This window comes from Scyliorhinus torazame, chromosome 7, assembly GCF_047496885.1.
Source record: "Scyliorhinus torazame isolate Kashiwa2021f chromosome 7, sScyTor2.1, whole genome shotgun sequence".
NCBI classification, from domain to species: domain Eukaryota; kingdom Metazoa; phylum Chordata; class Chondrichthyes; order Carcharhiniformes; family Scyliorhinidae; genus Scyliorhinus; species Scyliorhinus torazame.
Window position 1 is genome coordinate 156,842,471 of NC_092713.1, and position 15,063 is coordinate 156,857,533.

Consider the following 15,063-nt stretch of genomic DNA (forward strand, 5'->3'; position numbering starts at 1 on the left):
TGTGTGACAGTGTTGTATCTGATTCACATGGTGCTGTGTCACAGAGTTGTGTCTGATTCACATGTTGCTGTGTGACAGTGTTGTCTCGATGCTCATGGTGCTGTGTGACAGTGTTGTCTCTGCTTCACATGGTGCTGTGTGACAGTGTTGTCTCTGATTCACATGGTGCTGTGTGACACTGTTGTCTCTGATTCTCATGGTGCTGTGTGACAGTGTTGTCTCTGATTCACATGGTGCTGTGTGGCAGTGTTGTCTCTGATTCACATGGTGCTGTGTGACAGTGTTGTCTCTGATTCACATGGTGCTGAGTCACAGTGTTGTCCCTGATCTCATGGTGCTGTGTGACAGTGTTGTCTCTGATTCTCATGGTGCTGTGTGACAGTGTTGTCCCTGATCTCATGGTGCTGTGGAACAGTGTTGTCCCTGATCTCATGGTGCTGTGTGACAGTGTTGTCTCTGATTCACATGGTGCTGTGTGACAGTGTTGTCTCTGATTCACATGGTGCTGTGTGACAGTGTTGTCCCTGATCTCATGGTGCTGTGGAACAGTGTTGTCCCTGATCTCATGGTGCTGTGTGACAGTGTTGTCCCTGATCTCATGGTGCTGTGTGACAGTGTTGTCTCTGATTCACATGGTGCTGTGTGACAGTATTGTCTCTGATTCACATGGTGCTGTGTGACAGTGTTGTCCCTGATCTCATGGTGCTGTGAGACAGTGTTGTCTCTGATTCACATGGGGCTGTGTGACAGTGTTGTCTCTGAATCACATGGTGCTGTGTCACAGAGTTGTGTCTGATTCACATGTTGCTGTGTGACAGTGTTGTGTCGATGCTCATGGTCCTCTGTGACAGTGTTGTCTCTGATTTACATGGTGCTGTGTGACAGTGTTGTCTCTGATTCACATGTTGCTGTGTGACAGTGTTGCCTCGATGCTCATCTTGCTGTGTGACAGTGTTGTCTCTGATTCTCATGGTGCAGTCTGACAGTGTTGGCTTTGATTCTAATGCTGCTGTGTGACAGTGTTGTCTCTGATTTCTATCATGCTGTGTGACAGTGCTGTCTCTGGTTCTTGTGATGCTGTGTGATGAGTTGCTCTGATTCCTTTGTTGCGGTGTGACAGTATTGCCTGGGATTTACATGGTGCTGTGTGACAGTGTTATCTCTGATTGTCATGGTGCTGTGTGACAGTGTTGTCCCTAATCTCATGGTGCTGTGCAACAGTGTTGTCCCTGATCTCATGGTGATGTGTGACAGTGTTGTCCCTGATCTCATGCTGCTGTGGAACAGTGTTGTCCCTGATCTCATGGTGCTGTGTGACAGTGTTGTCTCTGATTCTCATGGTGCTGTGTGGAAGTGTTGTTCCGGATTCTCATTGTGCTGTGTGACAGTGTTGGCTCTGATCTCATGATGCTGTGTGACAGTTGTCTCTGATTCACATGGTGCTGTGTGACAGTGTTGTCTCTGATCTCATGGTGCTGTGTGACAGTTGTCTCTGATTCACATGGTGATGTGTGACAGTGTTGTATCTGATCCACATGGTGCTGTGTCACAGAGTTGTGTCTGATTCACATGTTGCTGTGTGACAGTGTTGTCTCGATGCTCATGGTGCTGTGTCACAGAGTTGTGTCTGATTCACATGTTGCTGTGTGACAGTGTTGTCTCGATGCTCATGGTGCTGTGTGACAGTGTTGTCTCTGATTCACATGGTGCTGTGTGACAGTGTTGTCTCTGCTTCACATGGTGCTGTGTGACAGTGTTGTCTCTGATTCACATGGTGCTGTGTGACAGTGTTGTCTCTGAATCACATGGTGCTGTGTCACAGAGTTGTGTCTGATTCACATGTTGCTGTGTGACAGTGTTGCCTCGATGCTCATCTTGCTGTGTGACAGTGTTGTCTCTGATTCTCATGGTGCAGTCTGACAGTGTTGGCTTTGATTCTCATGCTGCTGTGTGACAGTGTTGTCTCTGATTTCTATCATGCTGTGTGACAGTGCTGTCTCTGGTTCTTGTGATGCTGTGTGATGTGTTGCTCTGATTCCTTTGTTGCGGTATGACAGTATTGTCTGGGATTTACATGGTGCTGTGTGAGTGTTAACCTGATTCTTATGGTGCTGTGTGACATTGTTTTCCCTGAGTCTCATGGTGCTGTGTGACAGTGTTGTCTCTGATCTCATGGTGCTGTGTGACAGTGTTGTCTTTGATTCTCATGGTGCTGTGTAACAATGTTCCTGTTTCACATGGTGCTGTGTGACAGTGCTGTCTCTGATTCACATGATGCTGTGTGACACTGTTGTCTCTGATTCTCATGGAGCTGTGTGACAGTGTTGTCTCTGATTTACATGGTGCTGTGTGGCAGTGTTGTCTCTGATTCACATGGTGCTGTGTGACAGTGTTGTCTCTGATTCACATGGTGCTGAGTCACAGTGTTGTCCCTGATCTCATGGTGCTGTGTGACAGTGTTCTCTCTGATTCACATGGTGCTGTGTGACAGTGTTGTCCCTGATCTCATGGTGCTGTGGAACAGTGTTGTCCCTGATCTCATGGTGCTGTGTGACAGTGTTGTCTCTGATTCACATGGTGCTGTGTGACAGTGTTGTCTCTGATTCACATGGTGCTGTGTGACAGTGTTGTCCCTGATCTCATGGTGCTGTGGAACAGTGTTGTCCCTGATTTCATGGTGCTGTGGAACACTGTTGTCCCTGATCTCATGGTGCTGTGTGGCAGTGTTGTCCCTGATCTCATGGTGCTGTGTGACAGTGTTGTCCCTGATCTCATGGTGCTTTGGAACAGTGTTTTCCCTGATCTCATGGTGCTGTGTGACAGTGTTGTCCCTGATTCTCGTGGTGCTGTGTGACAGTTTTATCTCTGATTGTCATGGTGCTGTGTGACAGTGTTATCTCTGATTGTCATGGTGCTGTGGAACAGTGTTGTCTCTGATCTCATGCTGCTCTGTGACAATGTTGTCTCTGATTTACATGGTGCTGTGTGACAGTGTTGTCTCCGATCTCATGGTGCTGTGAGACAGTGTTGTCTCTGATTCCCATGGTGGTGTGTGACAGTGTTGTCTCTGATTCACATGGTGCTGTGTGACAGTGTTGTCCCTGATCTCATGGTGCTTTGTGACAGTGTTGTCTCTGATTCACATGGTGCTGTGTGACAGTGTTGTCCCTGATCTCATGGTGCTGTGTGACAGTGTTGTCTCTGATTCTCATGGTGCAGTCTGACAGTGTTGGCTTTGATTCTAATGCTGCTGTGTGACAGTGTTGTCTCTGATTTCTATCATGCTGTGTGACAGTGCTGTCTCTGGTTCTTGTGATGCTGTGTGATGAGTTGCTCTGATTCCTTTGTTGCGGTGTGACAGTATTGCCTGGGATTTACATGGTGCTGTGTGACAGTGTTATCTCTGATTGTCATGGTGCTGTGTGACAGTGTTGTCCCTAATCTCATGGTGCTGTGGAACAGTGTTGTCCCTGATCTCATGGTGCTGTGTGACAGTGTTGTCCCTGATTCACATGGTGCTGTGTGACAGTGTTGTCCCTGATCTCATGGTGCTTTGTGACAGTGTTGTCTCTGATTCACATGGTGCTGTGTGACAGTGTTGTCCCTGATCTCATGGTGCTGTGTGACAGTGTTGTCTCTGATACACATGGTGCTGTGTGACAGTGTTGTCGCTGACTCTCATGGTGCTGTGTGACAGTGTTGTCTATGATTCACAGGGTGCTGTGTGACAATGTTGTCTCTGATTCACATGGTGCTGTGTGACAGTGTTGTCCCTGGCTCTCATGTTGCTGTGTGACAGTTTTGTCTCTGATTGACATGGTGCTGTGTGACAGTGTTGTGTCAGATTCACATGTTGCTGTGTGACAGTGTTGTCTCGATGCTCATGGTGCTGTGTGACAGTGTTGTCTCTGATTCACATGGTGCTGTGTGACAGTGTTGTCTCTGATTCACATGGTGCTGTGTGACATTGATGTCTCTGATTCACATGGTGCTGTGTGACAGTGTTGTCTCTGATTCTCATGGTGCTGTGTGACAGTGTTGTCTCTGATTCTCATGTTGCTGTGTGACAGTGTTTTCTCTGATTCACATGGTGCTGTGAGACAGTGTTGTCTCTGATTCACATGGTGCTGTGTGACAGTGTTGTCGCTGACTCTCATGGTGCTGTGTGACAGTGTTGTCTCTGATTCACATGGTGCTGTGTGACAGTGATGTCTCTGATTCTCATGGTGCTGTGTGACAGTGTTGTCTCTGATTCACATGGTGCTGTGTGACAGTGTTGTCTCTGATTCACATGGTGCTGTGTGACAGTGTTGTCGCTGACTCTCATGGTGCTGTGTGACAGTGTTGTCTAGGATTCACATGGTGCTGTGTCACAGAGTTGTCTCTGATTCTCATGGTGCTGTGTGACAGTGTTGTCCCTGATACACATGGTGCTGTGTGACAGTGTTGTCTCTGATTCTCATGGTGCTGTGTGGAAGTGTTGTTCCTGATTCTCATGGTGATGTGTGACAGTGTTGTCTCTGATCTCATGATGCTGTGTGACAGTTGTCTCTGATTCACATGGTGCTGTGTCACAGAGTTGTCTCTGATTCTCATGGTGCTGTGTGACTGTGTTGTCCCTGATTCACATGGTGCTGTGTGACAGTGTTGTCTCTGATTCTCATGGTGCTGTGTGGAAGTGTTGTTCCTGATTCTCATGGTGCTGTGTGACAGTGTTGTCTCTGATCTCATGATGCTGTGTGACAGTTGTCTCTGATTCACATGGTGCTGTGTGACAGTGTTGTCGCTGATTCTCATGGTGCTGTGTGACAGTGTTGTCTCTGATTCTCATGGTGCAGTCTGACAGTGTTGGCTTTGATTCTCATGCTGCTGTGTGACAGTGTTGTCTCTGATTTCTATCATGCTGTGTGACAGTGCTGTCTCTGGTTCTTGTGATGCTGTGTGACTGTGTTGCTCTGATTCCTTTGTTGCGGTATGACAGTATTGTCTGGGATTTACATGGTGCTGTGTGACAGTGTTAACCTGATTCTTATGGTACTGTGTGACAGTGTTTTCCCTGAGTCTCATGGTGCTGTGTGACAGTGTTGTCTCTGATCTCATGGTGCTGTGTGACAGTGTTGTCCCTGATTCGCATGGTGCTGTGTGACAGTGTTGTCCCTGATCTCATGCTGCTGTGGAACAGTGTTGTCCCTGATCTCATGCTGCTGTGGAACAGTGTTGTCCCTGATCTCATTGTGCTGTGTGACAGTGTTGTCTCTGATCTCATGATGCTGTGTGACAGTTGTCTCTGATTCACATGGTGCTGTGTGACAGTGTTGTCTCTGATCTCATGGTGCTGTGTGACAGTTGTCTCTGATTCACATGGTGATGTGTGACAGTGTTGTATCTGATTCACATGGTGCTGTGTCACAGAGTTGTGTCTGATTCACATGTTGCTGTGTGACAGTGTTGTCTCGATGCTCATGGTGCTGTGTGACAGTGTTGTCTCTGCTTCACATGGTGCTGTGTGACAGTGTTGTCTCTGATTCACATGGTGCTGTGTGACACTGTTGTCTCTGATTCTCATGGTGCTGTGTGACAGTGTTGTCTCTGATTCACATGGTGCTGTGTGGCAGTGTTGTCTCTGATTTACATGGTGCTGTGTGACAGTGTTGTCTCTGATTCACATGGTGCTGAGTCACAGTGTTGTCCCTGATCTCATGGTGCTGTGGAACAGTGTTGTCTCTGATTCACATGGTGCTGTGTGACAGTGTTGTCCCTGATCTCATGGTGCTGTGGAACAGTGTTGTCCCTGATCTCATGGTGCTGTGTGACAGTGTTGTCTCTGATTCACATGGTGCTGTGTGACAGTGTTGTCTCTGATTCACATGGTGCTGTGTGACAGTGTTGTCCCTGATCTCATGGTGCTGTGGAACAGTGTTGTCCCTGATCTCATGGTGCTGTGTGACAGTGTTGTCCCTGATCTCATGGTGCTGTGTGACAGTGTTGTCTCTGATTCACATGGTGCTGTGTGACAGTATTGTCTCTGATTCACATGGTGCTGTGTGACAGTGTTGTCCCTGATCTCATGGTGCTGTGAGACAGTGTTGTCTCTGATTCACATGGGGCTGTGTGACAGTGTTGTCTCTGAATCACATGGTGCTGTGTCACAGAGTTGTGTCTGATTCACATGTTGCTGTGTGACAGTGTTGTGTCGATGCTCATGGTCCTCTGTGACAGTGTTGTCTCTGATTTACATGGTGCTGTGTGACAGTGTTGTCTCTGATTCACATGGTGCTGTGTAACAGTGTTGTTTCTGATTCACATGGTGCTGTGTCACAGAGGTGTGTCTGATTCACATGTTGCTGTGTGACAGTGTTGCCTCGATGCTCATCTTGCTGTGTGACAGTGTTGTCTCTGATTCTCATGGTGCAGTCTGACAGTGTTGGCTTTGATTCTAATGCTGCTGTGTGACAGTGTTGTCTCTGATTTCTATCATGCTGTGTGACAGTGCTGTCTCTGGTTCTTGTGATGCTGTGTGATGAGTTGCTCTGATTCCTTTGTTGCGGTGTGACAGTATTGCCTGGGATTTACATGGTGCTGTGTGACAGTGTTATCTCTGATTGTCATGGTGCTGTGTGACAGTGTTGTCCCTAATCTCATGGTGCTGTGGAACAGTGTTGTCCCTGATCTCATGGTGCTGTGTGACAGTGTTGTCCCTGATCTCATGCTGCTGTGGAACAGTGTTGTCCCTGATCTCATGGTGCTGTGTGACAGTGTTGTCTCTGATTCTCATGGTGCTGTGTGGAAGTGTTGTTCCGGATTCTCATTGTGCTGTGTGACAGTGTTGTCTCTGATCTCATGATGCTGTGTGACAGTTGTCTCTGATTCACATGGTGCTGTGTGACAGTGTTGTCTCTGATCTCATGGTGCTGTGTGACAGTTGTCTCTGATTCACATGGTGATGTGTGACAGTGTTGTATCTGATCCACATGGTGCTGTGTCACAGAGTTGTGTCTGATTCACATGTTGCTGTGTGACAGTGTTGTCTCGATTCTCATGGTGCTGTGTGACAGTGTTGTCTCTGATTCACATGGTGCTGTGTGACAGTGTTGTCTCTGCTTCACATGGTGCTGTGTGACAGTGTTGTCTCTGATTCACATGGTGCTGTGTGACAGTGTTGTCTCTGAATCACATGGTGCTGTGTCACAGAGTTGTGTCTGATTCACATGTTGCTGTGTGACGGTGTTGCCTCGATGCTCATCTTGCTGTGTGACAGTGTTGTCTCTGATTCTCATGGTGCAGTCTGACAGTGTTGGCTTTGATTCTCATGCTGCTGTGTGACAGTGTTGTCTCTGATTTCTATCATGCTGTGTGACAGTGCTGTCTCTGGTTCTTGTGATGCATTGTGATGTGTTGCTCTGATTCCTTTGTTGCGGTATGACAGTATTGTCTGGGATTTACATGGTGCTGTGTGACAGTGTTAACCTGATTCTTATGGTGCTGTGTGACATTGTTTTCCCTGAGTCTCATGGTGCTGTGTGACAGTGTTGTCTCTGATCTCATGGTGCTGTGTGACAGTGTTGTCTTTGATTCTCATGGTGCTGTGTAACAATGTTCCTGTTTCACATGGTGCTGTGTGACAGTGCTGTCTCTGATTCACATGATGCTGTGTGACACTGTTGTCTCTGATTCTCATGGAGCTGTGTGACAGTGTTGTCTCTGATTTACATGGTGCTGTGTGACAGTGTTGTCTCTGATTCACATGGTGCTGAGTCACAGTGTTGTCCCTGATCTCATGGTGCTGTGTGACAGTGTTGTCTCTGATTCACATGGTGCTGTGTGACAGTGTTGTCCCTGATCTCATGGTGCTGTGGAACAGTGTTGTCCCTGATCTCATGGTGCTGTGTGACAGTGTTGTCTCTGATTCACATGGTGCTGTGTGACAGTGTTGTCTCTGATTCACATGGTGCTGTGTGACAGTGTTGTCTCTGATTCACATGGTGCTGTGTGACAGTGTTGTCCCTGATCTCATGGTGCTGTGGAACGGTGTTGTCCCTGATTTCATGGTGCTGTGGAACACTGTTGTCCCTGATCTCATGGTGCTGTGTGGCAGTGTTGTCCCTGATCTCATGGTGCTGTGTGACAGTGTTGTCCCTGATCTCATGGTGCTTTGGAACAGTGTTTTCCCTGATCTCATGGTGCTGTGTGACAGTGTTGTCCCTGATTCTCGTGGTGCTGTGTGACAGTTTTATCTCTGATTGTCATGGTGCTGTGTGACAGTGTTATCTCTGATTGTCATGGTGCTGTGGAACAGTGTTGTCTCTGATCTCATGCTGCTCTGTGACAATGTTGTCTCTGATTTACATGGTGCTGTATGACAGTGTTGTCTCCGATCTCATGGTGCTGTGAGACAGTGTTGTCTCTGATTCCCATGGTGGTGTGTGACAGTGTTGTCTCTGATTCACGTGGTGCTGTGTGACAGTGTTGTTCCTGATTCACATGGTGCTGTGTTACAGTGTTGTCCCTGATCTCATGGGGCTGTGTGACAGTGTTTTCTCTGATTCACATGGTGCTGTGTGACAGTGTAGTCCCTGATTCACATGGTGCTGTGTGACAGTGTTTTCCCTAATCTCATGGTGCGATGGAACAGTGTTGTCCCTGATCTCATGGTGCTATGTGACAGTGTTGTCTCTGATTCACATGGTGCTGTGTGACAGTGTTGTCTCTGATTCACATGGTGCTGTGTGACAGTGTTGTCCCTGATCTCATGGCGCTGTGGAACAGTGTTGTCTCAGAATCTCATGGTGCTGTGTGACAGTGTTGTCTCTGATTCTCATGGTGCTGTGTGACAGAGCTGTCTCTGATTATCATGGTGCTGTGTGACAGTGTTGTCCCTGATCTCATGGTGCTGTGTGACAGTGTCGTCTCTGATTCTCATGGTGCTGTGTGACAGTGTTGTCTCTGATTCTCATGGTGCTGTGTGACAGTGATGTCTCTGATTCTCATGGTGCTGTGTGACAATGATGTCTCTGATTCACATGGTGCTGTGTTACAGTATTGTCTCTGATTCTCATGGTGCTGTGTGACAGTGTTGTCGCTGACTCTCATGGTGCTGTGTGACAGTGATGTCTCTGACTCACATGGTGCTGTGTGACAGTGATGTCTCTGATTCTCATGGTGCTGTGTGACAGTGTTGTCTCTGATTCACATGGTGCTGTGTGACAGTGTTGTCGCTGACTCTCATGGTGCGGTGTGACAGTGTTGTCCAGGATTCACATGGTGCTGTGTGACAGTGTTGTCTTTGATTCTCATGGTGCTGTGTGACAGTGCTGTCTCTGATTCACGTGATGCTGTGTGACAGTGTTGTCACTGATTCACATGGTGCTGTGTGACAGTGTTGTCCCTGGCTCCAATGTTGCTCTGTGACAGTTTTGTCTCTGATCTCATGGTGCTGTGTGACAGTGTTGTCTTTGATTCTCATGGTGCTGTGTAACAATGTTCCTGTTTCACATGGTGCTGTGTGACAGTGCTGTCTCTGATTCACATGGTGCTGTGTGACAATGTTGTCTCTGATTCACATGGTGCTGTGTGACAGTGTTGTCCCTGGCTCTCATGTTGCTGTGTGACAGTGATGTCTCTGATTCTCATGGTGCTGTGTGACAGTTTTGTCTCTGAGTGACATGGTGCTGTGTGACAGTGTTGTCTCTGATTCTCATGGTGCTGTGTGACAGTGTTGTCTCTGATTCTCATGTTGCTGTGTGACAGTGATGTCTCTGATTCTCATGTTGCTGTGTGACAGTGTTGTCTCTGATTCTCATGGTGCTGTGTGACAGTGTTGTCTCTGATTCTCATGGTGCTGTGTGACAGTGTTGTCTCTGAATCTCATGGTGCTGTGTGACAGTGTTGTCTCTGATTGACATGGTGCTGTGTGACAGTGTTGTCTCTGATTCTCATGGTACTGTGTGACAGTGTTATCTCAGCTTTCCATGTTGCTGTGTGACAGTGTTGTCTCTGATTCTCATGGTGCTGTGTGACAGTGTTGTCTCTGAATCTCATGGTGCTGTGTGACAGTGTTGTCTCTGATTGACATGGTGCTGTGTGACAGTGTTGTCTCTGATTCTCATGGTGCTGTGTGACAGTGTTATCTCAGCTTTCCACTTTGCTGTGTGACTGTGTTGCATCTGATTCTCATGGTGCTGTGTGACAGTGTTGTCCCTGATCTCATGGTGCTGTGGAACAGTGTTGTCCCTGATCTCATGGTGCTGTGTGACACTGTTCTCTCTGATTCTCATGGTGCAGTGTGACAGTGTTGTCCCTGATCTCATGGTGCTGTGTGACAGTGTAGTCCCTGATCTCATGGTGCTGTGGAACAGTTTTGTCCCTGATCTCATGGTGCTGTGTGACAGTGTTGTCGCTGATTCTCATGGTGCTGTGTGACAGTTTTATCTCTGATTGTCATGGTGCTATGTGACAGTGTTGTTTCTGATTCTCATGGTGCTGTGGAACAGTGTTGTCTCCGATCTCATGGCGCTGTATGACAGTGTTGTCTCCGATTCCCATGGTGCTGTGTGACAGTGTTGTCTCTGATTTCTATCATGCTGTGTGACAGTGCTGTCTCTGGTTCTTGTGATGCGGTGTGACTGTGTTGCTCTGATTTCCTTGTTGCGGTGTGATAGTATTGTCTGGGATTTACATGGTGCTGTGTGACAGTGTTAACCTGATTCCTATGGTGCTGTGTGACAGTGTTGTCTCTGATCTCATGGTGCTGTGGAACAGTGTTGTCTCTGATCTCATGGTGCTGTGTGACAGTGTTGTCCCTGATCTCATGGTGCTGTGGAACAGTGTTCCTGTTTCACATGGTGCTGTGTGACAGTGCTGTCTCTGATTCTCGTGATTCTGTGTGACAGTGTTGTCACTGATTCACATGGTGCTGTGTGACAGTGTTGTCTCTGATTGTCATGTTGCTCTGTGACAATGTTGTCTCTGATCTCAAGGTGCTGTGGAACAGTGTTGTCCCTGGCTCTCAAGTTGCTGTGTGACAGTTTTGTCTCTGATTGACATGGTACTGCGTGACAGTGTTGTCTCTGATTCACATGGTGCTGTGTGCCAGTGTTGTCTCTGATTCACATGGTGCTGTTTGACAGTGTTGTCTCTGATTCACATGTTGCTGTGTGACAATGTTGTCTCTGACTTTCATGGTGCTGTTTGACAGTGTTGTCTCTGATTCACATGGTGCTGTGTGACAATGTTGTCTCGGATTCTCATGGTGCTGTGTGACAGTGTTGTCTCTGATTGTCATGTTGCTCTGTGGCAATGTTGTCTCTGATTCACATGGTGCTGTGTGACAGTGTTGTCCCTGGCTCTCATGTTGCTGTGTGACAGTTTTGTCTCTGATTCTCATGTTGCTGTGTGACAGTGATGTCTCTGATTCTCATGTTGCTGTGTGACACTGTTGTCTCTGATTCTCATGGTGCTGTGTGACAGTGTTGTCTCTGATTCACATGGTGCTGTGTGACAGTGTTGTCTCTGATTCACATGGTGCTGTTTGACAGTGTTGTCTCTGATTCACATGTTGCTGTGTGACAATGTTGTCTCTGACTCTCATGGTGCTGTGTGACAGTGTTGTCTCTGATTCTCATGGTGCTGTGTGACAGTGTTGTCTCTGATTCTCATGGTGCTGTGTGACAGTGTTGTCTCTGATTCACATGGTGCTGTGTGACAGTGTTGTCTCTGATTCACGTGGTGCTGTGTGACAGTGATGTCTCTGACTCTCGTGGTGCTGTGTGACAGTGTTGTCTCTGATTCACATGGTGCTCTGTGGCAGTGTTGTCTCTGATTCTCATGGTGCTGTGTGACAGTGTCGTCTTCGATCTCATGGTGCTGTGTGACAGTGTAGTCTCTGATTCTCATGGTGCTGTGTGACAGTGTTGTCTCTGATTCACATGGTGCTGTGTGACAGTGATGTCTCTGATTCACATGGTGCTGTGTGACAGTGTTGTCCCTGATCTCATGGTGCTGTGTGATAGTGTTGTCCCTGATCTCATGGTGCTGTGTGACAGTGTTGTCTCTGATTCACATGGTGCTGTGTGACAGTGTTGTCTCTGATTCACATGGTGCTGTGTGACAGTGTTGTCCCTGATCTCATGGTGCTGTGTGACAGTGTTGTCTCTGATTCACATGGTGCTGTGTGACAGTGTTGTCCCTGATCTCATGGTGCTGTGGAACAGTGTTGTCCCTGATCTCATGGTGCTGTGTGACAGTGTTGTCCCTGATCTCATGGTGCTGAGTGACACTGTTCTCTCTGATTCTCATGGTGCTGTGTGACAGTGTTGTCTCTGATTCACATGGTGCTGTGTGACAGTGTTGTCTCTGATTCACATAGTGCTGTGTGACAGTGTTGTCTCTGATTCACATGGTGCTGTGTGACAGTGTTGTCCCTGATCTCATGGTGCTGTGGAACAGTGTTATCCCTGATCTCATGGTGCTGTGTGACAGTGTTGTCCCTGATTCTCATGTTGCTGTGTGACAGTTTTATCTCTGATTGTCATGGTGCTGTGTGACAGTGTTATCTCTGATTGTCATGGTGCTGTGGAACAGTGTTGTCTCTGATCTCATGCTGCTCTTTGACAATGGTGTCTCTGATTCACATGGTGCTGTGTGACAGTGTTGTCTCCGAGCTCATGGCGCTGTATGACAGTGTTGTCTCCGATTCCCATGGTGCTGTGTGACAGTGTTGTCTCTGATTTCTATCATGCTGTGTGACAGTGCTGTCTCTGGTTCTTGTGATGCTGTGTGACTGTGTTGCTCTGATTTCCTTGTTGCGGTGTGATAGTATTGTCTGGGATTTACATGGTGCTGTGTGACAGTGTTAACCTGATTCCTATGGTGCTGTGTGACAGTGTTTTCCCTGAGTCTCATGGTGCTGTGTGACAGTGTTGTCTCTGATCTCATGGTGCTGTGGAACAGTGTTGTATCTGATCTCATGGTGCTGTGTGACAGTGTTGTCCCTGATCTCATGGTGCTGTGGAACAGTGTTATATCTGATCTCATGGTGCTGTGTGACAGTGTTGTCCCTGATCTCATGGTGCTGTGGAACAGTGTTGTCTCTGATTCTCATGTTGCTGTGTGACAGTGTTGTCCCTGATCTCATGGTGCTGTGGAACAGTGTTGTCCCTGATCTCATGGTGCTGTGTGACAGTGTTGCCTCTGATTCACATGGTGCTGTGTGACAGTGTAGTCTCTGATTCACATGGTGCTGTGTGACAGTGTTGTCCCTGATCTCATGGTGCTATGGAACAGTGTTGTCCGTGATCTCATGGTGCTATGTGACAGTGTTGTCACTGATTCACATGGTGCTGTGTGACAGTGTTGTCTCTGATTCACATGGTGCTGTGTGACACTGTTGTCTCTGATTCTCATGGTGCTGTGTGACAGTGTTGTCTCTGATTCTCATGGTGCTGTGTGACAGTGTTGTCCCTGATCTCATGGTGCTGTGGAACAGTGTTGTCCCTGATCTCATGGTGCTGTGTGACAGTGTTGTCTCTGATTCACATGGTGCTGTGTGACAGTGTTGTCTCTGATTCACATGGTGCTGTGTGACAGTGTTGTCCCTGATCTCATGGTGCTGTGTGACAGTGTTGTCCCTGATCTCATGGTGCTGTGTGACAGTGTTGTCTCTGATTCACATGGTGCTGTGTGACAGTGTTGTCCCTGATCTCATGGTGCTGTGTGATAGTGTTGTCCCTGATCTCATGGTGCTGTGTGACAGTGTTGCCTCTGATTCACATGGTGCTGTGTGACAGTGTTGTCTCTGATTCACATGGTGCTGTGTGACAGTGTTGACTCTGATCTCATGGTGCTGTGGAAGAGTGTTGTCCCTGATCTCATGGTGCTGTGTGACAGTGTTGTCTCTGATTCACATGGTGCTGTGTGACAGTGTTGTCTCTGATTCACATGGTGCTGTGTGACAGTGTTGTCCCTGATCTCATGGTGCTGTGTGACAGTGTTGTCTCTGATTCACATGGTGCTGTGTGAGTGTTGTCCCTGATCTCATGGTGCTGTGTGACAGTGTTGTCTCTGATTCACATGGTGCTGTGTGACAGTGTTGTCTCTGATTCACATGGTGCTGTGTGACAGTGTTGTCCCTGATCTCATGGTGCTGTGTGACAGTGTTGTCCCTGATCTCATGGTGCTGTGTGACAGTGTTGTCCCTGATCTCATGGTGCTGTGTGACAGTGTTGTCTCTGATTCACATGGTGCTGTGTGACAGTGTTGTCTCTGATTCTCATGGTGCTGTGTGACAGTGTTGTCTCTGATTCTCATGGTGCTGTGTGACAGTGTTGTCTCTGATTCTCATGGTGCTGTGTGACAGTGTTGTCCCTGATCTCATGGTGCTGTGTGACAGTGTTGTCTCTGATTCACATGGGGCTGTGTGACAGTGTTGTCCCTGATCTCATGGTGCTGTGTGACAGTGTTGTCCCTGATCTCATGGTGCTGTGTGACAGTGTTGTCTCTGATTCACATGGTGCTGTGTGACAGTGTTGTCCCTGATCTCATGGTGCTGTGTGACAGTGTTGTCCCTGATTCTCATGGTGCTGTGTGACAGTGTTGTCTCTGATTCACATGGTGCTGTGTGACAGTGTTGACTCTGATCTCATGGTGCTGTGTGACAGTGTTGTCTCTGGTTCTCATGGTGCTGTGTGACAGTGTTGTCTCTGATTCAGATGGTGCTGTGTGACAGTGTTGTCTCTGATCTCATGGCGCTGTGTGACAGTGTTGACTCTGATCTCATGGTGCTGTGTGACAGTGTTGTCTCTGATTCTCACGGTGCTGTGTGACAGGGTTGTCTCTGATCTCATGGCGCTGTGTGACAGTGTTGACTCTGATCTCATGGTGCTGTGTGACAGTGTTGTCTCTGATTCACATGGTGCTGTGTGACAGTGTTGTCCCTGATCTCATGGTGCTGTGTGACAGTGTTGTCCCTGATCTCATGGTGCTGTGTGACAGTGTTGTCTCTGATTCACATGGTGCTGTGTGACAGTGTTGTCTCTGATTCACATGGTGCTGTGTGACAGTGTTGTC

At 47.8% G+C, this 15,063-nt stretch overlaps 1 protein-coding gene across 1 annotated transcript in view; it reads left to right on the plus strand.

Annotated features, from left to right (window-relative positions):
* The window catches only part of LOC140426644 (LIM homeobox transcription factor 1-alpha-like), a 1,145,411-nt gene that overhangs the window by 119,725 nt on the left and 1,010,623 nt on the right, over window positions 1-15,063 (plus strand). The window lies entirely within an intron of this gene.